Genomic DNA, 27,347 nt, shown 5'->3' on the forward strand with positions numbered 1-27,347 from the left:
TATCATTGGGCTCAAGTTGATGTTTGCATCAACTAATCCCTTTAGTCTTTTTCTATATGTTGCCCCATCTTAAAATCATGCATTTGGTTCCTAAGATCTAAATTTAGGATATGACATTTGTCCCCATTACATTTATTCTTTTCAGAGTCTCCTCATTTTGTCAAGTTCCTTTTGGCATCTGATTATTTGGTCAAGTGGGTTGACCTCACTTTCTAGTTTCATATCACCTACAGATTTAATCAAGAAGGTATCCGTAACTTTGTCTGAGCCATTGATAAGCATGAAAGGGAAAAGGCCAGCCCAGACCACTCTAATGACTGAAGACTGCCCAGTAGCTTCTCACCACTGTTGGGCCTCAACATCACTAAAGGTCGTCTCTTCCACATTCCCTTGTGAACATGGCAGTTGGAAAGGCCTTTACAAGTGTTTTGCCATATCCAGATAGTTCATGTCTAGAAAATTCCCTCAGCCTAACAATCTAATTACCTTCTCAGAAAAAAAAGAGAGAGAGGCTAATCTCACATCTAATAACCACTGCATCCTCTTCTAAAGCACTCACAAAACATTCTTTAATAATCTATTCTAGACTGTTGACAAAGATGTCTATCAAATTCAGCAATCCATAGTTTTTGAGGCATATATCTTCCTTTTTCTGTTTTTGAAAATTACAAATGCATTTTCCCTACTCATTTTGTATTTCAGGGGATGATTTAGCTGTTTTATCTTCCAGTTCTCCAAGTACCTAGGGTGTAATTTGTCATCACTGTAATGCTTAAATTCCTTTAGAATATCTAATAATCAATTTGGGGCCTCAGCTCTCTCTTCCTAGTTTTTTTTTTTTTACTCTTTCCTGGCTGAAGGTCATTGTTCTTATCCAAGAAGTCAGAAACAAAACCACATTGAGGAGATAATCGGGTTTTCTTTTATCTCTTGGAAAACACGATTGAGCCCATGACCTCTATGCTCTTTTTGATCGTGATATCATGAACTGCCTTACCGTTTACAAAGTGCTCTCATGTGCATTTGATCTTTACAACTGCGCTATAAGTCAGTGACTTTACCACCTACATTTGAAAATGAGGAAACAGAATTGAACTTACATTTTGTGACATAGGGTGGAGTGACTTTTCCAAGTCTTCACAAAGCCTGGTTCTAGAAGAGCTGGGCAACTCCGTCACCTTTTACTGCATTTACCATACACACTTGAGTACTCTGGAAGATCACCTTTCTGACTTTATCCTCCAAAATTCTTGTTTGTCCTTTAATATATCCCCTTTCTCTCTCTTTCATTTACACTACATGGGAAGGGCAATTCCCATTAACCATTCAACCTCACTCTGGTTTGGGGTGGGGGGTTTTTTGTCACTTCTTTTAAGGGCTCATTAGAGTATATTACTAGAATATCATTTCTGAGATCATCCCAACCCTCTAAAGCTGTCTTTCTTTAAGTTGACCCTGAACTCAAAATTGCCATTCTGTGTACCTTTGGAAAGCCCTGAAGACCGAACTACTCCCTTCATGTGCCTTGTGCCCTGGTGTAAGAACCTTGCACCACCACCCAATGTGAGAAGACATAGCCACTTCCTCCCAAGATTCCCTTCACATCACCAACTTCTTCCCTAAGGGGGGTGACCGCATTTGGTCTAGTATAGCAGCCCCCTGTCTGCTTTCCATAGGAAGGGATTGGCAGCAGTACCAGGCAAGGCGATTCAGAATTTATCAGCGGCTCTGCTTTTTTGCTGAATAAGATGCTCCATGGATCTGCTTCAGTGATTTGGCTACATTACCATGCATGTCCTTGGAGAGATGGGCAGAAATTACTTTCAGATTTGTCAAGTGTCTTTCTGGTTTTCCATGTTCCTTTGTACTACACAAGGGGGGAATCAAACAGATGACCTTTTAATATAACTGTTATTGATACAATTTATGGCAACATTTTTTCTTGCCTTCATTAACCTTTCACTGCTTTCCAGAAATAAATGGGCCACATCCTACAGTCATTGGTTATCAATTTTGGATACAATAAAACAAGATACTATAAGAATTGCTTTAGGAAAAATACTGATTTTGTTATCAGCATGTGATACCAAATATGAAACTGCAACATTAGTATTTCTTTCCGGTTTCTTTCACCATTTCACTGAAAACTTAAGAAAAGGGACCAGGATGGACCGACCAAAGGGAAATTATTTCTTTGTTGTTATGCCAAAGACTTCATTTCTTTCCTTTCAAAACACCACACATCCTGGAGTTTAAAAACCACTATAATTATCACAAGGCAGCTCTTTCTCTAGAAAGAAAGTGAGTGAGTTTCCCACTAGGAGATCATGGTTAAAATAATCCATCGGCGCTTGGGACCAAATGTAACTAGAAAAGTGTGTTCAAAAGCTGCATTCATTCGGGAGAAAGAACAACCTTTCTCATAATGAGCCCTGGGAAGGGGCCAGCGTGGAAAGGTCACACAATTGACAGTTTGGCGTCTGAATAACTACTACTAGCTTATTTTTGCTTGCAGTATTATAGCTTTTGTGGTTTTTTTCTGGGGCAGAATCCCTGGTGTCTTCAAACAAAGTTTCCACTGAGTCTGACTGTCTTCTTTTAAACCACTCTGCATTGTTGCATTATAATCTACCATTTTCCTGGGAGATGGAAACAGTTACCATGGCATGAGTGAACAAAACGGGGTAGATTTTTATTTCAAGTGGATGTTGCATGTGGCTATGACATTTGTTCTCATCCAGAAATGAGATGTACTAAGACTGTGTGAAATTATATCTTTTGCTGTTCATTTTCCAAAGATTTCCCAAAGGATGGTTTGGTGAAATTATCCTATATAATAAAAGGCTATTATGCAAATTGATCAAATGGTGGAACGACCGGTTGCTATGACGCGCACTGACCACTAGGGGCAGACACTCGATGCAGGAGGACTGCTAGAGGGCGCAGGGCAGGCTGAGGGATCCCCCCCCACTGAGTGCATGAATTTCGTGCACTAGGCCTCTAGTATAATACATAAAAATGCAAAAGATCCCTATCATGCAAGCAGAACTGAGAAAGAGACTGTTCCTGAAGATTCTGCTTACTGCCTATCCAAGATGCAAACCATTGGTTAAGTTGAGGGTGGGGAAGAGGAGAGATTACTTTCAGGCTCTATGGCTTTCTATGGTTATATTATACCAATTTTTAAACTATATTTTCACAGACAAAGTCAGAAGTGAAAGAGACAGTTCTTTGAGGGTGGGGAAGTCATATACTTTTCTTATTGGGTATTTCCCAAAAGCTCTAAAATGTACTTTTATTTATTACTGCTGCTTCATATTTTTTATATTGTACCTACCTGCCATGTTACACTTATTTATGTTATAAAACTGGTATTTGGGATTCAAAACAGAAACCATGGGATTCTTTCTAAGAAGTCTCAGAAGTTACCTGGCTGTGGTGGGTCAGTGGTTGAGCATCGCCCCATGAACCAGGAGGTCATAGTTTGATTCCTGATCAGGGCACATGCCTGGGTTGCAGACTCGATCCCCAGGGTGGGGCATGCAGGAGGGAGCCAATCAATGATTCTCTCTCATCAATTTTTCTAACTCCCCCTACCTTTCCCTTCCTCTCTGAAATAAATAAAAACATATTTTTTTAAAAGTCACAGTAGCCAAGACCGCTGAGGCCTCTGTCTTCAGAAGAAACGCTAACTCCAGTCACAAGCTCAGGCATGTGACCTCAGCAAAAGAGAGACCCACCAGTGTTTTCCCCATTGTCTTTACCCCTTTTCCACCTGGATCCTGACCATTCTGTGCCCAGGAAGGTGAGGCCACAGCTGAGGGCAAACAAAAGTTTCTTTGTTGGCTTTTGAGCTTCCAAGGTCCAGGATCCACTTGATAGACTTTGTGGTTTTAACTTTGTGGCATTTTTGCCTAGTCTACTAAATTATTTTTAACAAAGAATATGAAAAAAATCACATATATATATGTATATATATATATATATACACATATGTATGTATATATATACATATATATGTGTGTATATATATAATTCCTCACCCAAGGATATTTTTCCATTGATTTTTAGAGAGAGTGGAAGAGAGAGGGAGAGACAGAGAGAGACACATCGATTGGTTGCCTCCTGCACGCTCCCAGAGCAGGGCCAGGAATCAAGCCTGCAACTGAGGTACATGTTCTTGACTGAAATTTCAATTTCAGTTGAACCTGGGACCCTTTGGTCGGCAGGCCAACTCTCTATCCACTGAGCCAACCCAGCTAGGGTGAAAAAAGCAGATATGAAGTAGTTCAGGGTCTGAGTATGCTAATCTCATTCGTATGGGGAAAATCTTACAGTTGACAAAATGGCTACCCAATAGCATCACAAGGGTAAGAATGGATAACAAGTATATCAGGAACAGAGATACTGGGACACCTCTCCCTATATTATTCTCACCAGAGCTGATTATATGTGAGTGTTTTTTTATATTTAAAAAGAATCTTCTGGAATTGTAGTGAGTGCTTTGCCTTGGTTGGGCTCCACAAAGGACCCATATTTTATACTAAATATTCCACTTTACCAGAGTGTTGTAAGATCCCTGTATATTTTAGTTTATTTCATTTTTTATTCCTGTATATTTTAAATGAGTCATATTTTACTTTCTAACAAGGTTCATGTGACATTTTTGTGCTCTCTTCTTAATATCTATAAAAATGAAATAACTGAAGGGAGGAAAAAGAGGTGGATGATGAAAAAATCTCTAGTGAGGATTTTCTTGTCTTCTAAAATTCTTCCCTGTATAAATACCATCTGGCCAACTAATGAAGTTTTTCTTTCATCGCACTGTGAAGTGTTTGTCCTAGGGCATGTGTTAGCACTGAGTGGTATTTCATTTGTTGCTATGATGAGATATCAGTTGCTGAGGTGATAAAACATGGATTTCTTTTCTGATCTGGGATGGGAATTGAGGATGGGGAAGAAAAGAGAGGTGAGCCAAGAAAAAAGGAACAGGCATACATTGGCGAGGCACATTGTTCATTTATTTTATTTCAGTACCTGTACAGCCTCGCTTTCAAACATTATTGAATACTCTGTGGGTGGTAAGATTGTGTGGGGAGAGACCATAAGTTATAATACCTAACATGTATTGAATGTTTACTATTCTAAGCACTTTATATCTATTAGCTGATTTAATCCCTATGACAATCATATGGGATAGCAGGGTTCAAATTCTGACTCCTCAAGTTCCTAGCTATGAAAATGTGTGCAACTTCATTTTTCCAGATGAACTAAAAGTACCCATCCCTTAGAGTTGAAGTTGGCATTAAATGAGATAATAAGTATAATACATTTATAATTGTGCCTGATATATTAAAAAACAAAGAGGTATAAAAATTAGCAATAAAAAGAAAATCTGTTTACACAAAGACTTAGAGTAATCACAGCAGCATTATTCACAATAACCCCAGACTAGAAACAACTCAAATATCCTCAAACTGGTAAATGGATTAAAACACACACACACCCTGTGATATATTCATACTATGAAATACTACTCAACAATTAGAAGAGAAATGCATCCACAACAATATGGAAGACTTTCAAATGTTATGCTAAGTGTAAAAAGACAAATTTAAATATACTGTATGATTTCATCTATATGACATTCTCAAAAAACCAAGCTATATCAACAAAAAGTAAATCAGTGGTTGCCAGGGATCAGAGAAGGAGATCAGCTACAGAAAATGAGGGAACTGTTCTGTCTTGATTATGGTGATTGCACAACTGTGTATAATTACTAAATTTCATAAGACTGTACACTTAAAAATGGATGAAGTTTAATGCATGTAAATTTCACCTCAAGACTAAAGAAAATACACTTGCTGCAAATTTTAAGGCTGTATGATGTTAGATTTTCTTATATTTTAGAACAAGGGTGAATGGTTTTACACAGATCCTGTTGTTGGAACTATTTCAATTATCTCAAAGGAAAATTAATGCAGGGGCTACTGAGCTCTCGCCATACAGTCTGTGGCGATAGATACGAAGAATGATGCCAAAGAGACCTATGCTAGTCTTTATTTTTACAGAAATTGTAGGGAGGTTACTAACAGGTCATGTACACTAAACCACCAAGAAACCCCATGAGCAAATAGAATTCAAGGTGTGTGGTGCAGATAAATATTGGGATAGAACAGCAAGAGGGAAAATTTAGTGGGGGCAGGTGTAGCTAGGGAAGGCCCTTGGCTAAGATAAGACTTGAAAGGATTGGATAGGCTGTCCTGGAAATAATTTGAACAGTCGTGTGGAGGTCACAATTTATACTTGAAACTGACCAGAGCATGTTGGGAAGACTGAAATTGCGTAGTACTCTGAGGTTTGTCAACTTCACAGATACAGTTGCAGAGGGTTCCTGATTGTATAGTGCTGTGCTGTAGCTGGTACATACTGGTTCTTGCTCTGATGATGAGTGTCTCCTCCCAACTCCAGGTTCAGAGGCATAAAATTGGCAGCTTAAGATTGGCCATGATGGTAGTGTTTACACCATAGAAAAAGAAAAACATTACAGATCTGGATTCCCCCATCCCCATCCCCACCCCATCAGAGAGCCAGTTGTTAACCATTTACCAGCATACCATTGATTGTAATCCTAAATAATTATGAACTTGAGAGATGGTAGCAAACAGATGATCTAGAAATGGCTAAGGAGGTGTTGAGAGAGAAAGAATACTACTCTTAAGGGTAACCAAAAAAGCACAAATATTTAATGCTGGAAGACAAATAGGATGCTTTTTGTGTAGTTTCTGAGAGAACTGAAACAGTAGTATGCCTTATCTCAAGCACAGATATAATTAGCACCTCTTATGCAAAATGGGGTATTTTCAGACCACTAATAAATGGGGCTCCCTCTTGCCTCAACTTTTTTGAGATATATGCAGCACTTGGATTTTCATGCAGTGCCCAATCAGGTCTTCTCTTCACTGTGCTTCCTGGCATTCTTTAGGTTTCTGTCACATGGAAGGCAATCATAGCGGTGGAATGAATGAAATCACGAACTAATCCTTATGGCAGTATTGCTCATATTGTAAGCTTACAGCACAAAATCTTGTTTGCTGGTGTCTGTCAGTAATTTTGTATCTCTGTGTATCCTAGCATCTACCATCACACAGTAGGTGCTCCAGTAATGATTATTGAAATAATGAATGAATTTGGGCAATTTCCGTTTTAGATAACATGTAGTTATCAAAAGATCTATTAGCATTCTGTCCAATAAAACAAACCCAAGCCTTTATTAAAACATTAAAAAGAAGTAGCATTGAGTTGGGTAAAACATGGGCTCAAATCCTGGTCTGTATTATCGGGGGAACTGGTCTGCCAACATCACCGTGTCTTTGTACAATATGGAAATTGAAGCAATGTACTACCAAGATCTCTTCCAAGTCTAAGATGATATGATTCTAAGAGGGAGGAAAGCTCAGACTTTGTGAACTTAAAGCCATGGATCCTTTAACTATTGCTGCATGTCAAGGCTCATAGAAATTTTCTATAGTTTTGTTTGACTTCTTTGATTCTACTACCCATATAAGTAATAATTGATAAGTGATGTTGCCTAATAATTATTGCCCCATTCTATCCTATTTTTCTTCCTCACCTGTGGTAGGCTAAAAAATGTTCACCTTCACCACCCTGACCAAGTCATAATCCCAGGAACCTGTGAATAAGTTACCTTATATGGCAAAAGAGATTTTCTTAGACATAAGTATCTTGAGATGAGAAAATTACCCAGGTGGGCCCAATTTAATCACAATGGTCCTTATGAGAAGAAGGCAGGGGAATCAGAAGATGTGAGGATGGAAGCCAAGATGAGAGGAACAGAGATTTGAAGATGTTATGTTATTGACCTTAAAGATGAAAGAAGGGGCCACAACCCACAGAATGCAGGTGGCCACTAGAAACTGGCAAAGGCCAAGAAATTCTCTGCTAGAGCCCCCAGAAGGAAGCAACTCTTCCTACACCTTGACTTTAGCCCAGTAAAGCTGATTCTGGACTTCGGGCCTCCAGAACTGGAGGAGAATAATTTTGTATTGTTTTAAGCCAGTGATTTTTCAATTTTTCAACCGGTGTGCCGCAAAAAAAATTTGTTTTCCGCAAGAATTTTTTTAAATATATTTTATTGACTTTTTAGAGAGGAAGAGAGAGGGATAGAGAGTTAGAAACATCGATGAGAGAGAAACTTCAATGAGAGAGCTGCTTCCTGCACTCATCCTACTGGGGATGTGCCCGCAACCAAGGTATCAGTCAACCCTTGACCAGAATCGAACCTGGGACCTTTCAGTCCGCAGGCCGACGCTCTATCCGCTGAGCCAAACCGGTTAGGGCCCGCAAGAATTTTTAAAACATGCAACACCTGACTGTTTAGTCAGGGGCACTGACCTTTTTCCCCTTAGATTGTCAAATTAAAAAAAATGACAACAGCCAACATAATGATAGCCATCCTGTGTGAATGCCCTGTCTTGAGCCCTAAATATATAGGTCATTTAATAAAGTTTCATCTTATTGGTCACGTTGCATAATACGGCTGTGTCTGATTGGTTCATTCTTGGTACTAGAAATTCTTATATACAAGTATAGGCACTTGATTTTTTTAAAAAGTCACTTTGGAGCAAAAAGGGTAGGTAATTACTATTATTTTTTTGTAATTCAATCAAAATTATACCTATTTTTTGGTCATATCAGCAAAAAATATATTTCTAGTGTGCTGCAGAATTTTAATAATTAGTTTATGTGTGCCGTGCAATGAAAAAAGTTTTAAAATTGCTGTTTTAAGCCATAAATCTGTGGCCACTGGTTATAGCAGAAATAGAAACTAGTAAGTCCTTCCTTCTCAAGATTTACTTTGAATATAGCATCCTTTGCCTACCAGACTTCAATGAACATGGAGTCACTGGGTACATTGTGAAAATGCAGATTCTGGTTCAGGAGGCCTGGGGCGGAGTGGGAACATTTGCCTTTGTACTGAGATCCCGGGTGATGCTGTGGGCTCTTTATTGACTGGGTTTCTCTCTCCTTAATCTCCTTTGGTCAACATTACTAAAATATTACATCCCGTTGGGGCTCCTTAGTTTCTAGAGGCATATAGAGAATTAGAAAATGTTTCGAGGTGAGCCACAAAGACTTGGAGTAGAGCCAACCTGGGAAGAAGAGCTGCAATTATTCAGCCTGAGAAAGAGAAGGCTAAGGGCTGACTTAATAATGATATGTAAGAAACAGGAAAGTTAGTAAGTGGGAAATGGTGATTAACTGCTCCTCCTCTTTACCGAGCTGACTTGAGGATAAAATAGCAGCAAAAAGAATTTGGGTTTAGACCTGAGGAACTGGCAGGGGAGGTTGTAATTTTTGTTGACTATGTGGTGCTGCTGTGAGGGGCCCCTGGGATCCATATAGCTCCACCCCTTTATTTACAGATGATGATACAGTTGCTGAGTGACCTTTGTAAGGTCACAAGCAAATAACAGAGCATGTGGCTTGACCATGTTCACTTGATGACCTCAGTAGAGAATGCAAAGTAGGTTTAAAGACTACCAGTTGCTCATCTTTTTGAAGTGATTGAAAATTGAGTCTCAGGGAGTCTTCTGGGGTGATGGAAGTATTCTGTATCTTGTTCTTGGGTTTGGTGACATTGTGTGTGTGTGTGTGTGTGTGTGTGTGTGTGTGTGATTCATCAAGTTGTATACTCAGGGTTTGTGTACGTGACTGTATGCCTATTCATCAATTAAAAAAAATTGCTAGCATTTTGAAAGTGAACATGCTGAACTCTTCATAATAGCCCCACACTGGAAAGAATCCAAATGCCCTTCAAGTAGACTGGACAAATAAACTGTGGCATGTTCATACAGTGGATTTCTCTACAGCAGCAAGAGTAAATAAACCACTGTAACATACAGCAATGTAGATGAATCTCACCAGCAAGTTGTTGAACGAAAGAAACCAGACACGAAAGAGAATATTCCATATGGTTCCATTTATATAACAGTCAAAACTGAGCAAACATATCAGCGATGTTAAAAGTCAAGCTAGTGGCTAACTTTGAGGAGATGGTAGGGGCACAAGAGGGAGGGGGTTCTTGGGTGCTAGTGATCTTTTCTAAAATCTGAGATCTGCCTACACGAGTATATTCATTTTGTGAAAATGAAGTGAGACATACATTTCTCATTTGTGCATTTTATGTATATACTAGAGGCCCAGTGCACGAAATTCATGTGGGGGTCGGGGGTTTCTCAGCCCGGCCTGCACCCTCTCGCAATACGGGACCCCGCAGGATCAGGCTTAAACTGGCAGTCAGACAGCCCTCTCACAATCAAGACTGCTGGCTCCTAACTGCTGGCCTGCCTGCCTGCCTGATTGCCCCTAACCACTCTGTCTGCCTGCCTGATTACCTCTAACCACTTGCCTGCCTGCCTGATTGCCCCTAACCACTCTGCCTGTCTGCCTTATCGCCCCTAACCACCTCTGCCTGTCTGCCTGATTGCCCCTAACCACCTCTGCTTGTGTGCCTAATCACCCCTAACCACTCTGCCTGCCTGCCTGATTGCCCCTAACTGCCTCTGCCTCGGCCCCTGCCACCGCAGCTTCATCCAGAAGGATGTCCGGAATGACGTCCAGAAGGTCATTCAGCTGTCTGGTCTAATTAGCATATTACGCTTTTATTATTATAGATATTTCAATTAAAATTAAAATGGCACTATTAGAAGATTTAGAGAAGAACCTCCCACAAGCCTTTCTACTATTCAGCTCTAAAGAACTTAGGGTTCTTTTAAAGGTGTTCAGGTTGATTGCATTAGAAAATATGTGTGCTTTCGTAGAATCATTAGAAAATGCATGCTACAGAGAAAACTCTCTTCTTAAGGAAATGTCTCTATTTAAATCTCAGTTGTAAACCAAAAGATACGTACTCTGTAGTCTGCTTTCTCACTGAGCTAGTACAGTCTTTCTTTCATGAAAATCTATGAAGGCAGCACCAGCCCTCAGTTCCTTTTTGGCTCTTGGTAGTTCTATAGAATGAAAAATGGGGTCAGTTCTTTAAAAGAAGCAGCTTGAAATAAATAGTAATTTTGTTAGGAGTCGATTTTGTTATGCCAAGCACATTTTCCTGCGGCAGCGCCTGGATGCTACAGTTGGATTCAAATGGTGTGAAGTGAAGTAGCCGACCAACCAGAGCTCATCCCTCTGAGCCAGAGTTCACCAAAAGTGGCATCCACTTCCTGCCACGGGCCATCTCATTTCAAACTTGAAATAATTTTATCATATGAGATTGTGCAGAAAAGAGTTGACATAGCAGGCTTGAGGCTGCTATCCTTAACAAGGCCTGCTTGCAAGATTGGTCCTTGGCTGGCCGCTGGGAAATTGGTAAACAGGTACCTTCTCGGGTATGAAACATTCCCTAGCCAATAAGGCTGGTTCAGGATGCCTAAGCTGTACAAACAATATGCTTTATGCTGAACACCTGCTTTCCTTCCTGAAGTCTAGAATTTTGATATGTCTGGGCAGAGGGTGCCTACATGACCAGCATGAGTCTTTCTAATTGCTTCCCTGGACAGAAACATCTCAAACGTGTTGTTGTGTTTTCATTGCGGAGGACTGAGTGTGCTCTGCGTGATTCTTGATGGGAAGGAGAGAGCAAAGGAAGCCTGTGTGTGGATTTCTGCAGACTCCACGTGTGTTATTTCCCCTTAGATTCTGTGTTGCTCTAATAAATCTTATCCGTCAGAACAATTATATGCTGAGTCCCATGAGTCTTTCTAGTGAATCTCTGAACACAAGGGTGGTCTTGGAGACAGAGATACCTACATGAATATTTAAAGTAATTTTTCTACTTTATTCCCAATGAAAATGGGTTTAGAAGACACTCCCGTGTGCTGCTGGTGGGAGTGCAAATGTGGAGCGACCCTTGTTGGGGACATGTTGTCAGTCTCTATCAAAATCCTAAATTCACCAGTTCTTTGATCCAGGAATACCTCTTCTGGGAATGTATCCTAGAGCTGTACTATACCTATACAAAACGATGCACGTGAAAGTTGTTCATTGTACTCTCCCCTCTGCACTTACTTATAATAGCAAAAGACCAGAAACCAGTGTCTGCCTGTAGGGAGCCAGCTGTATCTCCCAGGGTATAGTCATACCATGCAGCTGGAAAAAAGGATGGGGAAGGTATATATGGATCTATAGAAGGATGTTTTATGTGCATTAAATAAAAGACAAGCTGCAGAATGGTAAATATACTATGCTATTTTTATTTAGGAAGGGTGGAAAGTGTGTGTTTATACTCTAACTAGTAAAAGTAGTCACTTGTGAGGGAAAGGTAAAACAGTGACTAGAGGCCAGAGAAGTGAAAATTCTCAATGCATAGTTTCTTATATGTTTTGCTTTTTTATCATGTCACTCTACTTCATATTAAATCTTTTAAAATAAAAGGGGCTGTGGGGAGGCAGTATAGATGAGATGTATTGAAATCATGCTATTATAAGTGAAAGTAAGAAAAATTTTACATTCTTCAAACTTACTCTTCTCTTTGCCTATATCAATTATGAGCCACTTGATTTTGGAAATAAAAACTTTAGAACACAGCCAAACCAATTCTCCTACAACTGCAGGGTTGATGGCTGCTACAACTGCAGGGTGGAGTAGATGGGACAGGGACCATATGATGGATAAAGCCTAAAATATTTACTATCTGGTCCTTTACAGAAAAAGTTCGACAACCCTGTACCCAAATAAGTTAATTCTAATATAAACCATAGCTTGTATTGGTTAGTTATGGTTTATATCATAATTAACATATTTGCTTATTTTAACTTACTTGCTTTTTATCAAGTAAATACTGAATTTATATTAATAGCATATGATGACAAGATAAAAAAATCTCTTCACTACTCTGTGGATTCATATCAGATTCATTTTCCAGTAGTGTGACTCACTTCTGAGCAGGAATTAGCAAATTTGATGATTCTAGTCCTCACCTTGATGTATGTTTTTGTGGGGCTTCCTTTTACTAGTCTAGGTAATATATCTGTAGCAGATGCTGTGGGGCCATGCCCACATCACCTCCCCTTACCACTTCAGTGAACCCTGGTTGGAATTCCAAGTGCCAGCACTTGCATTTCATCACCTGAGGGCTTCTGGCCTGCTCATCTGTTAGCCAGATAAGAATTACCACCCTCCAGGAGAAGCCCTCAACCAATGGCTGATGGAAATTGGTGTATAAATATCCCTGCCCCCACCCCCACCCCCGTGCCTTGGTGGGATGACTCTGCAGCCCATGCTCTATGCAGTCTCTTAGAATTCTCCAGTGGGACTAAGACTCAGTCACCCATAGCAATAACTTGCTTGTTAATCTATTTTTATTGGCTACCTTCTCTTCCTTTCCTAACTTCCCATTCTCCTACCCATATTTCCTGGGATCAACTTCCAAATGAACCACGTGCAACCAAGCCCTGTTTCAGGTTCAGCTCCTAGAAAGATTCAAACTAAAATAGGATCCTTATGAAACATCTTTCTTGTTATCTTTAGGCTCACATATGAAATACTTAGAATGTTCCTATTTTTTCTGTATTTCATAAATGAACACAAGAGGATTTTCTATGTACTTAGTTTTTCTAGAAAAATAAATAAGTATTCCATAGGCCAAAATATATTAGGCTGTAAAAAGGGAATTTTCCATGATAACTTAAAAGTGGTTGTTATTTCTTGATCAAAGTTGATACCCTACCTAAGGATATTGGGATGCATTTTAATTTGATTTGGTCATTCATTTGTAATAGGCAAGGCAAGTGGCAATCATTTCAAAGAGGCCATTTTATAATAAACTTTGAACAAATCTCGATGGAATTTGGTATGTGCTATGTGGGCTGCGTGATTGCTTAGGGTCAGTTGGCAGCGGCTAGTTCTTTTCTACAAAGACGCATTATTAGTTCATTGGTAAAATATTAGGAAGCAAAGTAATGAGTGATCGCTTTTCTAAAGATATGTATGTGTCAGATACAAGGAATAGTCTACCTTCCTGGCAATGATACGCTGGGTAGATATCTTTAAAAGTTCATGTTGGTAAAAATTGTGGAAACTAGGGGAAATGGAGGCCTGTGGTGTTTAGAACAGGGTCATTTTCCCTCCATTTCAACTGTTTATTTCATTCCATGTCTGAGATTACTTCATCCATCCTTCCAGAACAAAATGTGTTGTTCTTTGAGACATCTGGTGATTAGCAAAAACTGTGTAGAACCTTAAGTGAGTCATGTTTTCAATAATCATGATTTTATATGAATAATAATGACAGTAGCTACTATTCATCAAGGACCTACTGTGTCCTCAGCAGTACATAAGGTGCTTCTTAAGAGGTTACCATCAAGTGCAAAAAACAAGTACAAAAACCAAGGCATAAGAGAGTTTAAGTTTTGCCCAAGGTCATCCTACTTGTAAGTAGCAGAGTTGAAATTAGAACCCAGCTCTGACTCAAAATCTCTATTCAGTTCCCTGTACTTCAATGACTTGGAACAGAAATTAGTTATTAGGTAGAACTCTTTTCAAATGAACTTCAAAGTTTTTTCCAAGAAGCAAGTTTAAGCCCTGGCCAGTTTGCTCAATGGTTAGTGTGTCAGCCTGTGGACCAAAGGGTTTTGGGTTCGATTCACAGTCAAGGGCAGGCACTTCAGTTGCAGACTTGATCCCCAGACCTGGTCAGGGCCTGTGCAGGAGGCAACCAATTGATGTGTCTTTCTCATATCAGTGTTTCTCTTTCTCTCCCCCTATTCCCTCCCCGCTACTCTCTAAAAAAATCAATGAGAACAATATACTCAGGTGAGAATTTAAAAAAAAGAAGTGAGTTTAATATAGCTTTAATTCATTTGTAAAATAGGTTACTACAAATATTTTAAGTGATTGCAATAAAAACAGTAATACTTTAATTCATTGCATGTCCTAAAGGCTACACATAATTTCATTGACATCTTCCATAGAGTTTGTGAAAGATGTTTAGTGTTCTCTTTTCTTTTCCCAAGGAAGCTGCCCAAACTCACATAAGTGATTCAACCAAGGTCCAGACTCCTATATCCTGGACCCAGTTCCGTCCACTGCACTACATGGGCTTAAGACTTGAATTAGTAAATGGACAGACTCTTAAGAAGATAAACATGTTCTTCAAAGTATTTCTATATTTTTATCTCCCCCCCAAAAAAAAATATATATATATAGCAAATGTTGCTTTTGGCTGACTTTCTGATTCTGTCTTCTGTTACCTTTTTATATCAATTTTAGTGGTTATTTTCTAAAAATTGATTTTTTTACTCTACTATTGTGTGGATGACTTTAGCAACTCCTTTGTGAAGGTAATTGCTAGTTTTAGTGTCTGAACATTATGATGATTGTTAATATAATCCCAAATAATCAATGATATTCAGCATGGGGCTGATTATGTCCAATTGTCTCACCATTCATTTGTTCATGAGTATTTATGGTATACTCATGTACAATCCAGCCCGAAGCAATGACAGTATGCACAACACAATCAACTGATAATGTCAGGCAGTGTGTGATTATGTCCAAATGAATGGGACAGAGCGTTGGTGCTGTAAGAGTTCACAGAATGCTAAAGTAAGGAACGGCATAACAGAAATCCTGACAGTTCTGTCTTCCCAGCTTCTTATGAATCAGACCACCTTTTTCTAATTTCTTTCCTACCTGATCCAGGCCACCACCATCTCTGACTTGAATGACTGTACCTGCTTCCTGGCTATTTCTCCCACATCTATTTTTTAAAACAACTGTGTTAAGGTATAATTTACACACCATAAAGTTCAACAGTTTTGAAGACAATTACATTATTTTTAGTAAATTTACCGAGTTATATATCCATCACCACAATCCAATTTCCGAACGTTGCCATGCCCAATAAGGTCCCTTAAGCTTATTTATAGCTATTGCCTATTCCCATTCTCAATCCCAGGTTCACTAGGAACCACTAATTGACTCTGTCTCCGTTTGCCTTTTCTGAACATTTTCGATAGAAATGGTCTAATATATATTCTTTTATGTCTGTTTTTTCACTCAGCATAAGATTTTTGAGGTTCTTACGTGTTGTAGCATGTGTCTGTACTTTGTTTATATTGCCAAATAATATTCCACTATATGAATGAACCAGATTTTGTTTATCCATTAACCAATTGATAGATGCTTGAGGTGTTTGCCTTTTTTGGCCATTATGACTAATGCTGCTATGAACTTTTATGTATAAGTTTTTATGTGGACATACGTTTTGCATTTCTTTTGGGTATATACCTAGGAGTGGAATTGTCACATGATAACTCTGTGTTTAACTTTTTGAGAAACTTTCGTGTTGTTTCCCAAAGTGGCTGCACCATTTTACATTCCTGCCAGCAGGCAATGTATGAGTGTTCCAGTGTTTTCATATCCTTATCAACGCTTGTTATTATCTATTGAATTATGGCCGTTCCAGTTTGTGTGAGTGGCATCTCATTCTCACATGCAGTTTTGCCAGTGAAGAATATTTATGATGTGGGGCAGTTGTCTGAGTAAACCGGAAAAGTGTTTGAAATCCTTAGTTCATGTTTTTTATAGCTCCCTTAATATCTTTATAATGGCCACTGGAAATTCATGTAGTTCCAGGCTTAGACTGTGGAAAGAACATGTAGGTGTTTACTCTATAGTTCACCTTCTCTATCTTGAAACAAATAGAATTAAAGAAATAACAGGTAATTTAAAAATCAATTAATCTTTTAATCACAGCATTTGTAAAGTTGCTTGGAAAAGAACCCTGCTATTCAGCTTTTGTAAAAGCTGTAATTTGAAGGGCCTTTTTGGCTTTATTATAAAGTCCAATATTGAAATTACTCATTTGATGTAATATGTAGGAGCCATTTTCTAATGCACCAGCATTAATCCACTTAAAGCTGAGGGGCTAACGGATTGGCAAACACTTCCATTTTCTATAAAGAAATGGATATTATGAGGGCTTGAGTGATGTTGAGGGGGTTGAATGGAATCATAATTCACGTATTCAAACCATGCAAAAATACAGGTGGGGTTAATATTGCATTAGAGTTTAGATGGGGTATTTAGAAATAATATACTGAAATCCATAAAGAACATGAAACCTTATTTGTTTAAGTAGACTTTGAGAGAGAAACACATTGGTAAATATTAAAAGTTAGTCTGTGAATATTGATATTAAAAATAATTTGGATTTTTAAAAATTGCTGTGTTGTTTTCTTACCTGATTTTCTACCAAATTCTTCTATTCAACACTGAGAACTATGGCAGCAACTCATGTGTAAAGATACTTATAGATGTATAAGATGGTATTTTTCTTCATCTCACACAGTTTCATAAAGTCTCATCTTTATATCATTACTGATTTGGGGGTTGGGGATTTATAGTACCATGTGTATATATTTAATATATGGAAATATGACAAAAACTGGGTGGAAAGTTCAATACAAATAGACATATTGACAGGACAACCAAGCCATCTGCTTGTCTCTGTTCATTAGTAGTAGTCTCATTGGCGTAGTTCATAGAAAGCACTGACCCTTATCATACATGCATCTGATGAGGGCAAGGAATGAGCAATTTTTGGTGGTCCATCACAGTACTGACAATTACCTAAAAAGTGCAGATCAGTACTAGGAAAGATGATTAGTCAAAGAAGGGAAAGTTAGTTTTAAAAAAGGATGGATGGGTGGGATAGAGAAGAAGTCTATATTGCTCTGGTAGGTCAGAGTAGGTCTCTTTATACTTTACTATGTGGAACAAGAAAACAAAAATATGAGCCTACATTGAGTGTAAGTCAGCCTTTTCATGAGTAGTAGATTTTGTAAGAGCCTATGTTTTGGTGCAAAGAGGGCCTGGGGACATGGATAGTAGTGTCCAGGGACACAGATCAGAATTGGACAAATGAATCTAGGTATTCTGGGGGCGACTAAGAGATGCGATCGATAGATGTGTGGAAACTCAGAATTCCATAGAGAAAATGCAAGTATGGAAAGAAACATTGTTCAGGTGTAAAAATCAGAGGTTTAAATGTTACAAGGAGGCAGCCAAATGGCAGAGGAAGGGGAAGATGGAAAATGAGAAAGGGAGAAAGGCATGGAGGGTGGAGATCAGGATTTGGGGCACTCTTTTATGGGAATTGGACTCCCCATTCATTCTCTCTGAGACAAAGAACCCACCACTTTGTGCACAGTGCCCCTTCGTGGCTTGGGAAGAATCCTCAGGACACAACTTCCTTCATGGAGAATGCGAAGTTTCAGAGAAAATGCATAATGAGGTTCATTGATTTGGAGGTTGCAGCAGGTTATGTGTGGGTATGCACCCCTTAAAGAATATGTAGCTGAAAATTCAGTACCTGCTAAGAAAAAGTGTCCTTGCAAAGTTGCTGGCTGTCATTGGTCTTGAGAAGCTAAAACATCCCACAGAAGTGGAAAATGCTAAAGATTTAAACAAAATCCTAAAAATTAATTTATAGATATATAATGTCAAGCTGAAAGCTAAATAACTTTTAATAGTATATAAATACAAATATATCAGAGGAGAGAGAATTTTTACTCTTAACTTACTCTAGTATGGAAAAATAAAATCTATGTATATAAGAAGCCTTTTGTTTTTGGAAAAGGCTGTTGGAATAGGTTAGATGGAAGGCCATTTCATACAAATGAATAAAATTCTGTGAGATAGAAAATGGCAGTCTATCCTAAATAAATACTGAAAGAGCTAGAAGGTTTTCCGGTGCTTAAATTTCCACTGTAGAAAAGAAAACATTCTGGCAAATGTTAGAAGATAATCAAGTAAGTAAGGCAAGGTATATCACAGCTTTCTTGGCCTTACTTCATATTAAAGACAATGTGTTGCCTCTTTTGTTTTCTTATTTTTAAAAAAAATATTTTTATTGATTTCAGAGAGGAAAGGGAAGAGGGATAGAAACATCAGTAATGAGAAAGAATCATTGATTGGCTGCCTCCTGCATGACGCACCCCCCCCACACACACACTGGGGAGCCCACAACCTGGGCATGTGCACTGACTTGGAATCAAACCACGACCTCCTGGGTCATAGGTAGATGCTCGATGACTGAGCCATGCCAGCTGGGCGTGTTTCCTTAATTTTGTTCACAGTATATAGTCAGTGGTAAAGAATGGTTCAAGAACTCTAGATGGGCCAGACACTAGGAAATATGTTGGTAGGTTCTAAGGGGAACCATCTGTACCTGTAGACCAAACCATGAAATATTTTGCAAATTCTATAAGTTTGGAAATCCTTCTAGATCCCAGTATTGACCGGGAGAAACATTCTCCAGTTCCTTGGACTCCAAGTCTCTCTGTGTCCAAGGTTTGGCAATCATCTTCTTCTAACCAACTGGAACAATAATTGTGATGCTATTTGTTCAAATAACTCTGAATATATTAAAATGATGAACTTATAAAATAGGATCTTTGACTTTCATAGGCTATGTATGAGATTAAAGTACCTTTTAACTATCATAAGATTAAGGCACTAAAACTTTTTGCCATCTAATGAGCATCAGTCAGATGTAAAATTAGATTTTTCCAGTCACTTCTAATATAACCAAAATTTGTGTTAAAATAGAATTTTATCAAATGGAATGTGAGAACCCCCAAATTGCCAAAACTAAAAAGCTACAGTAATCAATATAGTGTGATACTGGCATAAAAATAGACATATAGATTGATAGAACAGAAATGAGAATCCAGAAATAACCCTTTTATTTGTGGTCAACTGGTTTTCAACAAGGGTGCTGCTATAGACTGAATATGTGTGCCCTACCTCCAATTCATATGCTGAAACATAATCCCCAATATGATGGTAATTGGAGGTGGGGTTTTTGGAAGGTGATTAGGTCATGAAGGTGGAACCCTCATGAATGGGATTAGTGCCATTATAAAAGAGGCTCCAGAGAGCTCCCTCACTCCTTCTGCCACGTGAGGACACAGGGAGAAGTTGGCTGTCTATAAACCAGGAAGTGAAACCTCACAAGACACAGAATCTGCAGGTGCCTTCATGTTAAACTTTCCAGGCTCCAGAACTGTGAGAGATAAATGTTTGTTGTTTAAGCCAACCAGTCTATGGTAGTTTGTTATAGCAGATGAAATGGATTAAGAGAGATACCAAGACAGTTATATAGGGGGAAATATTCTTTTCAACAAATGGTACTGGGACAACTGAATATCCAGATGCAAAGGAATGAAGTTGGACCCCTACATCACACCATTCACAAAAAATTAACTTAAAATGGATCCTAGACCTAAATGTAAAAGCTAATATTATAAAACTGTTAGAAGAAAATATGGGAGTAAATCTCCATGACTTTGGTTAGACAATGGTTTCTTAGATGCAACATCCAAAGTACAAGCAACAAATGAAAAGAAAAAGTAGATAAATTGGACTTTATCAAAATGAAAAACTTTTGTACCATAAAGGATACCATCAAGAAGTGAAAAGACAACTAACAGAATGGAAGGCAATATTTTAAAATCATATATCTTAGGGACTTGTATCAAGAGTACTAGTATATTTTTAATAAAATCTTACAACTCAATCATAAAAAGATAACCTAAATAAAAATATACAAAGGATTTCATAGTCATTTCTCAAAGATGCAAAAATGAACAATAAGCACTTGGAAAGATGTTCGACATTATTAGTTATTATGGAAATGCAAATCAAAACCACAGTGAAATGCCACTCACACCACTAGAATGACTAGAATAAAAAAGATAGATAAAGCAAGTGTTGGTGAGGATGTGGGAAAGAATGAAACCCTCACACATTGCAGGTGGCAATGTAAAATGGTGCAGCTGCTTTGGAAAGTAGTCTGGCAGTTCCTCAAATGTTTAAACAGAGTTACCATATGACCCAGCAATTCTACTCTTAGATTTATACCCAAGAGAAATGAAAACTTATGTCCATGCAAAAAAACTGATACACCAATGTTCAGAGCAGCATTATTCATAATAGCCAAAAAGTAGAAACAACCCAAATGTCCATAAGCTCATGAATGGATAAATGAAATGGAGTATATCATTCCATAGAATCTTCTTCATCAATTGAGGGATGTTGTGGGGGTGATGGTGGAGGAGGGATTGAGCAAAAAAAGAAAAAAAAGGAAGAACTCATGGACATAAACAACAGTGTGGTGATTGCCAAGGGAAGGGGTGGGAGAAGGTGGAAGAGGATATAGTGGGGATAAATGGTGATGGGAAAAAATAAAATAAAAAATAAAGTCAAATTCTGACACATGCTACAACATGGATGACCCCTGAAAACATATGTCCAGAACAGCCAAGCTTATAGAGAAAGTAGATTAGTGGCTGCTTAGAACCAGAGTTGGGTGTTGGGTAGGATAGGGAGGAATGGGGATTGACTGCTAATGTGATCAAGATTTCTTTTAGGGATGACCAAAATGTTCCAAATTACATTGTGGTGACAGTTGCAACCATAGAATTTCAACAAGTGAAAAGAGAGGAATAATCTAAAAACCATTGAATTATACACATTAAGTGAGTGAATTATAGGGTACTTTTTTTAATGGCTTAATCATACCAGTGAAAGAAGTATGTTGAATAAATATTAATAATATTTTATGTTCTGCCTATTGACTCATATTTTAATTAGACAAATATGCATCTCTAATTACTGCTATTGTGTGCCTAAGGCTGATGGGTTTGGATAGGTCTTTTTGACCATGGAAATAGTTATTCATTAATCAGGTCAATAAAACAATTACTGCTGGCAGATGGATGTGCCTCCTGTTCAACATCGAGGTCATTTTGAGCCCCTGGGCTTCACAAACTGTAGGTGGAAATTTAAAACCACTTGGTGTTTCTACATATTGAGCCCTACCAATCTAATATGTTAAATATGTAAATTTACACTTTACAATATACTTTGCCAAATTTTTCATCTCTGGTGATGAAGTGCTATTTACTTACCTATTTCTTTAAAGAGATGGTACTATGTGGTCCATTTTTTATTTGTTTCAGATAGAAAAAGTATACTCTTACTTCAAAAGCCACAGGACATAAGCATTGCAAATAATCTGATAATTATTATTTGAAAAATCAGTGAGTTCTCATTGAATGTGACAACATTTTCCTAAAGTTGGGCTAAGTGTTTTGGCATGGCACCAGAGAAGTAACATATATAGTCCCTGTCCTATCAGAGGTCAATGTTTTTGGAATGTAAGACTTAAATAAATACATGGATGCTTTGGAGAAAAAGATAGAATGTCATAATGTGATAAATTGGGGAACATAGACCTGAGATGTGGTCAGAACTGCATCATTGTGGGGGGGGTTCCCATAAGCTGTAGCCCTTGAATTATGCCTTGAAGATGAGTAGAATTAGCACAAGTGGAAGGGGAGAGGGAAGAGTGAGAAGGAAACTGGTCCAAGAGGCAGAGGCAAGAGGTATAGTACTTGTGAGTAACCAAGAGGGGCCTGGCGGGTGAGCATGGATGACTCCGTTTGGAGGAAGGTGGTCACATGAGTCTGAGAGTCAACGTAAGCTAGTAGGCAGGGGTTGCATTGTAGATTGCGAGAACAACTCAATGAAAGTGTTAATTTTGGACAGATATACTTTGATCTGGAATTTGAGATGGGAGATTGTGAAGATTAATAACCAGTTAGACAGCTGTTGCTACCATCCAATTCTGAGGTAAAGAGAAATTGGATAAAGGACCAAGGGAGAAATTTGTACTTCTCTCTCTTTCTCTCTCTCTCTCTCTCTCTCTCTCTCTCTCTCTCTCTCACACACACACACACACACACACACACACACACACACACACACATCTGGTAAATAATCCAAATAATCCAATGTGGAGAAGTCATAACCAGCTAATATGTTTTTGAGAGAGAGAATGTATATGGTGTATAGAGGGGTTTTATAGAATTTCAATGACTGTTCCAAACAACATGGTGTTGTGGGAATCTATTATGACCATTATACAGATGTAGACATGGATGTCCAGAGAGGTAGAAGTTAGATCACACACACACAGTGATGAACTTTGATCCCTGTCAGGGGGACCTGGGCCTGGGGGAGGGGGCTATGTCTAGGCATTTAATAAAGGCAGGAGGCTGGCTCTGCAGAGGCATAGTTGGGAAGCAAAGCAGATGGCCCCAACATCATTTTCAGGGGCCTTCCAGCATGGGCCGCCTTCCAGAACCAAGCTGAGCTGAGCTGCCCCCTGGCTCCATCGTGGCCCTTGGGAGAGCTCTGACATTCAGAATCTCCTGGGCCTGTCTTTCCTGGAGGCCTTGAAAACCGATGTGCCTGGGCCATGATGAAGGCACTGGAGCCGTGTGAAGAAGGGTGTCATTGTAAGCATCCATGATGGTCTTTTTTTTTAATATATTTTTTATTGCTTAAATTATTACAAAGAGTATTACCATGATGGTCTTGAGTTACTGTTCAAGGGCAGAGCCCTTTCAAAAAATTCAATTGAGCCCCAGAAATCTTAATTTCTCCCCCTCAAATTGAGACTCAGTCTTTTGGAGAATTAATATTTAGTGGCATGAAACACAAATCATTTCTTCTGCTGACCCCTTACATATTTACTAGATGGATGTTTTTATGACCTTTCAAACGTTCCAGTCTGGTTTGTCAGCCTGTGCCTGTTGCAGCTTTAGGACTCTCCTTGAGCAAAGACTATGGTGACAGGGACAGCCTCTGAGGAAAGGTGATGGCTTACATCGCACAGTCATTCTCAGGGTAATCGAAGCATACATGTTACCTTTCAGCCCTTTTTTTAATTTCTGAAGAGTGGAAACGTATAAATAAACACGGCAAATGTGTTCCCTCCGAGGACTTCCCTGACTAAGTAGTTCCAATAACTGGATTTCTTCATTTTGTCAATTTCTCCAGGAGGAAGGCAGCTGTCACGCTCCATCACAAGATTGGAGGAAGAGTTTAGGGTTTGTAATTATTTTTTTAATTAAAGAGTTTAATTGCAGTTTAGTGACACGAGGGAGGATGTGTATTAGACAGTGGCCCAATAAATATTTTCCAATAAATGTTGAGTCCATTCGAGAGGAGGCTTGCTTTAAGAAAATTGAAAAACACAAGCCGCTTTGGGGGAGGCAAATCATTACATTCAGACACTGTTGCTAAGAGCAGCCTTGCCTTTCCCTCCTCCTCTCTCTCCGCTGCTTTTAAAAAGCTGAAGCTCAAAAGCCTTCATTGTGTGGAGGGGAGAAATATGCTAATTTGAGGCACATTTCCCCTCTGAGTCTTTTTTTTCCGGCCTGTCATAGCTGAGATATGAATGATGATAAAGAGAGAAGACGGCTTTTTGCAGGGCTCCGGGCTCCCTATTGTGCAGGGAGAAAGGAGATGAATAGGGTGACAACCGCAGTCACCCAGTGAAGCCCCTTGAGTCTGTGGGCTGCCTAGAGCTGAGTGGTTTCTCATGGGTTTGCTCTGCTCTCCCTTCAGGCACCTCCTCTTGTCATCTATGCTAGACAGCCGCGTTCTACAGGGGACTCGGGCTGCCCCCATCACAGGAAGGCTGTGTGCTTAAAATTATTAAGTGTGTCAGGGTAGGGAAATTATGCAGGGACTGAGGGTGGAGGTTGGGGCCTTCCTCCTAGACAAGGCACAGCCAAGAAAAAAGAAATCGGTGTTTTGAAATGGCAGCAAAAGCTTGATTATGCCTAGGCCATGATTGAACAGTTATCTACATACTTGTGCTTTCAAAGCCCTGTCTTATCACAGTTTAATACAATTTGGGTTGTGTTTATTTTTCTCAAATCTTCAGCTTATTCAGTTGGCTCTGTCCTTGGATAACTAAGTGTGTAGCTAGATTTTTATGCGTTAAGCTTGAATTTTTATGTGGCAAATTTAGTCAGTATTGGGCGTGGAATCCTACAGTCGACCATAGGAAAAACACGTTTTCCTTCCTGCTCTGACTGGCTGATTTTTATGCAGGAAAGTGCATTGATTTAATTCCTTCTGGGCACATTTTAGCTCAGTTAGTTTTTTAAATGTGTGAATTTTATAACTGAAGAATAATGCGTGTATTACCAAAGAGCTATTAAGACCTGCAAAAGTACTTCCAAATTGAAATTTCACATGACTCATTGGAGGCAATTTGTATATTTGTCATGTATACTTGTAGTGTATTCTATATAGCTCATGAAAGTGAATTTTATACCACCGTGTGAAGCTATAAAATGAATGTTAATTGAATTCTAGGTTTGTGTTGAGTAGTTAGTAAATAATAATGGTACAATAGTCCCTCGGTGTCCTTGGGGGATTGGTTCCAGGACCCTCCTTGTGAATGCCAGAATCTGACGATGCTCAAGGATTTACATAAAACCTATACAGTTGGCCCTCTGTATTCCTGAGTTGTGCATTTTGGGATTCAACCAAAAATGGATCAAAAATATTCAAGAAAAAAAATTCCAGAAAATTGATCCCTAAACAATAGAATTGACATTTTATTAGGCATTATATGTCACCTAGAAATGATTTAAAGTATACAGGAGGATGTGCGACATAGGTTCTATAAAAATACTATACTGAAAGCTAGTGCATAACCTTGTTGAGATCCTCAGATTTTGTTTGTGGGGAGGGACCTGGAACCAATGCCCTGAGGCTGGACTGTATTTAGGCTACAGCAGGATATGCCTACAAACCACTTCGTTTCCATGGATTCAGTGTAGTGCTCGGCACGTGGCGAATTCAAGTTTTGCTTTTTGGAATTTTCTGAGATTTTTTCCCCCCAAAATATATTTTATCTGCAGTTGGTTGAATCTGCGGATGCAAACCCTAGAGATGCAAAACCCACAGATACAGAGGGTGGACTGTAGTATGCTTTAGGTGTGAAACAAAAATATAGGATGTCTTTATTGCAATAGTCTCTAATGTGCTTATTTAAAACAAAAACATTGCATAATTTTTCTCTTTTTGATAAACTTACAAAAGTTAAAACATGGTAAGTCTTTGCACAGTAAAAATGGAAGTCATAGCACTTCTTTGGATAGAAACTAGGATTATAGCTGGTTCATTCACCTCGACAAAGAAGTAGCTCATGTGGCGGATGCATGTAGGTACTGACTGAGACTGTGGATTTGTTTCTACCTTAAGTTAAGGCCTGGGCTCTGTTCACTAACATGGTAAGCATGCTTTAGCGTTAAAAAAAACCACAGGTTATAAACAGCTACCATTCATCTATTTTTCTCATTGAAATCATAGCAGCTCAAAAGTCTCGTAGTGAAGAAGCGATCAGCCATCTATTTTAGTGACTTAAAGTGCCAACTGCTACTGGTGGCAAGCCCAAGACTTGTCCAATGCAAACTTGCAGAGATCACAAAGCAATGATTTAACACATTTTATTTGTTCGTTTATTTAACCTCAACTGATGGCATGAGCCAACGTTTAAGAGCCATGTCATTCTGAGTTAGGTCTTGCGTGTGTTTCTGAGCCACCTTTGTCAGACCTGTGAGCTGCTGCGCTGCTCTTACCTCCAGGAGCTGAAAGCTAGGGCATCACATGGTTGAGCATTTTTCACATGTAGCAGTGATCACGCACTTATACATTTCACTCTCAACATGTAAAAGTTGAATGAAACTGGGAGTTTAGCAAACGCCAAAAGCGAGACTTCTTGCCCCTGATTTGAAACTCAGTGATGTGTAAAACTCTCTCAGAGTTCTTGATGGTTCAGGCTGACTGCTGATAATGGTGCTACAACTTGGAAACAGTCTTGTATAAAAATGGCTAGCCTTTATCTACATTACCATAATAGTTAACACTTACTATAGTGGCCAGGAACTGTTCTCACCACTTTACTACATTATCAATTAATCTTCCCTGTCACTTTAAAATGGATTGACTAAATACTATCCAGCAGTAAAGGTGAGGATCGGACACCGGAGTTTAGTGACTCGCTTTCCTGGAAAGGCTGGGTCAAATCTTAAACTCCTGGTCTTTGCAGTGTGGTCTAATACTCTCCAAGAAACTATGAAATTTCTTAAAGTATCGCAGGAAGTCAAGTCCGCTCCTTATCCCTCAGGACCCCATTCAGAGAATGATTCTTCTAGAGCAGCGGTTCTCAACCTGTGGGTCGCGACCCCTTTGGCGGTCAAACAACCCTTTCACAGGGGTCGCCTACGACCATCCTGCAGATCAGATATTTACATGACGATTCATAACAGTAGCAACATTACAGTTAGGAAGTAGCAACGAAAATAATTTCATGGTTGGGTCACAACATGAGGAACTGTATTTAAAGGGCCAGAAGGTTGAGAACCACTGGGCTAGAGGCCTTCCTTGCCACAGGC

General features: G+C 39.0%; 1 protein-coding gene across 1 annotated transcript in view; it reads left to right on the forward strand.

Annotated features, from left to right (window-relative positions):
* The window catches only part of GPM6B (glycoprotein M6B), a 143,740-nt gene that overhangs the window by 63,927 nt on the left and 52,466 nt on the right, over positions 1 to 27,347 (forward strand). The window lies entirely within an intron of this gene.

The sequence above is a fragment of the Myotis lucifugus genome, unplaced genomic scaffold, assembly GCF_000147115.1.
Source record: "Myotis lucifugus unplaced genomic scaffold, Myoluc2.0 scaffold_49, whole genome shotgun sequence".
Taxonomy (NCBI): domain Eukaryota; kingdom Metazoa; phylum Chordata; class Mammalia; order Chiroptera; family Vespertilionidae; genus Myotis; species Myotis lucifugus.